This window comes from Sinocyclocheilus anshuiensis, unplaced genomic scaffold (genome assembly GCF_001515605.1).
Source record: "Sinocyclocheilus anshuiensis isolate Anshui unplaced genomic scaffold, SAMN03320099.WGS_v1.1 scaffold879, whole genome shotgun sequence".
Lineage (NCBI taxonomy): Eukaryota > Metazoa > Chordata > Actinopteri > Cypriniformes > Cyprinidae > Sinocyclocheilus > Sinocyclocheilus anshuiensis.
The window spans coordinates 599,653-601,812 of NW_015546063.1; the positions used below are offsets into that span (position 1 = coordinate 599,653).

The 2,160-nt window shown below is 38.1% G+C and overlaps 1 protein-coding gene across 1 annotated transcript in view; it reads left to right on the top strand.

Annotated features, from left to right (window-relative positions):
- Positions 1 to 1,520: 1,520 nt before the first annotated feature.
- Positions 1,521 to 2,160, top strand: part of camkvl (CaM kinase-like vesicle-associated, like) — a 41,059-nt gene continuing 40,419 nt past the window's right edge. Inside the window, exon 1 of the mRNA XM_016500914.1 lies at positions 1,521 to 1,682. The gene's annotated coding sequence lies outside the window, so the exon portion shown is untranslated. The remainder of the gene's footprint in view (positions 1,683 to 2,160) is intronic.

Below are 2,160 nucleotides of genomic sequence, written 5' to 3' on the forward strand. Positions count from 1 at the left end.
TCTAAAGCTTTAATGACAACATAAATCCCCATAAAACTCATTAAGAAACTCCAATATAATAACTCTTGTAACTGCATATTAATACCCAGTATTGTGCTTTCCTGAGCGAGAGCCTATAAAATGTCGAAGTTTATAAAAACAAAACTGGACGCAACAGTGAGAGATTTTCGCCACCGCACCATGCTTTTCATCTGATGCGCTGATAATGAAATGATGTTTGTTGCAGTTTAATCCGATATAGTAATCCCTTCCATCGCAATCTGCTAGTGCTTCTCAATCCTAGTCCTGGAGGGCCAGAGCACTGCACGTTTTGGATATGTCCTTTATCTGACACACCCAGTTCAGGTCACTATACTGAGTTGATGATAAATCAGGTGTTAAATAAGAGAGACACACAAAATGTGCAGTGATGGGGTCCAAAATTGAGAATTACTGAATTAGTCACTGCAAATCCTTTCGGAGGCTATTAAATAGAGACTAAAGCATACTCATAAGTCCCATCAGTTGCAGAAATATGAGTGCATGCTTACTCAATCCAGTCACATCTGAGGATCAGAATGAGATTTATTGCCAGCTATGCTTATACACATAAGGAATTTGTCTTGGTGAAGCTTCAAGTACACATTAAAAAGATAGCATTAAAAATACAAGATAGATAACAAAATCAAGTGAATTATACATGAGTCTGTGTGTGTGTGTGTGTGTGTGTGTGCACAATAGATAGACAATATACTGTATATGTACTATGTATTATATATGCAGATACAATTATGAAAGAGAAGGTGAATAAGAAAGGGGGCATAATGTGTTAAAAAAAGTTTAAATAGTGTGTTAGTACTGCACATGCTTTTGGGGTTTTTGTGGAAAAAATAAGGCCAAAAACCTATTTAAAAACATATTCACCTGAATACAATAATAATAAGTGGATGCAGATACAATTATGAAAGAGAATGTGAATAAGAAAGGGGGCATAATGTGTTAAAAAAAGTTTAAATAGTGTGTTAGGTACTGCACATGCTTTTGGGGTTTTTGTGGAAAAAATAAGGCCAAAAACCTATTTAAAAACATATTCACCTGAATACAATAATAATAAGTGGAAGTCTTTTTTTTATGGGTCGGATTTTGCCTACATAGGCCTTATGATGAAGTCCAAAAGGACATTTCCTACTCATTGTGTCCGGCCCGGGAAGCGGGGGTCAATAAAATGTAGTCCCAGGCACTGTGAATTTTAGTGATGCACCAATTCACATATATTGTGGGGACCAGCAATAGTCACAAGAAAAATGGCTAATTAAACATAATTAATTATGTTTTAAATAAGATCTAAAATGTAGAAATGTTTGTGTGAGGGTTGAGATAAAATATCAGTAACACTATAAACACAACATAACGCACGCGTGTGTGTTTTAGAGAGAAAAAGCGAGATAGAGATAGATAGAGCGCGCTCAGACTGGAGAGGGAGGGAGAGATTCGGTGATCCAGATGAAAGCAGAGATTATTTATTTCTCTGGGGGAGCGAGAGAGAGGGAGGGAGGGACAGACAGTAGCATAGTCTTGTCAGAACTGCGCCGATCTAATGCGTCTCTCACAAACGAGCCATTAAAAGCCGATCAAGCGCTCGCAGTCTTCAAAGTTTGGATTTGCTCATCCCTCCCGTGCGTACTCTGTGCCATTCCGAGCAGGTAAAACAACTTTAGATGTTTTGGTGTATTGTCATAAATTTTTGTTTTATTTATTTCCTTTCAAGCTTTTCCTTCACATATTGGCACCGCAAAACATGTTCAAGTTTATAGATTGCGATGGAGTTTGTGAGCGCAGCAGTCGTGAAGATGTCACATAAAACCCCACCTGTCAATGAACATGTAGGTGTGTGAGGTAAAGATGCTGTTTCCCTGCGCGCGATTGCCTCCAGTGTTGCGTGTTTTAATTATGCCTGGAGTAATTAGAGTCCTGACCGCATTTACGCCCAAAAGTTGTTTAACACGTGATTTTTAAGCTATTCTTTAACAGTTGAGATATGAGATTAGCGACGTTGCATCGTTTCGCCTGAGATTTATTAAAGGGGTCATATGATGCGATTTCATTTTTTCCTTTCTCTTTGGAGTGTTACGAGCTCTTGGTGCATAAAGAAGATCTGTAAAGTTGCAAAGACTAAAGTCT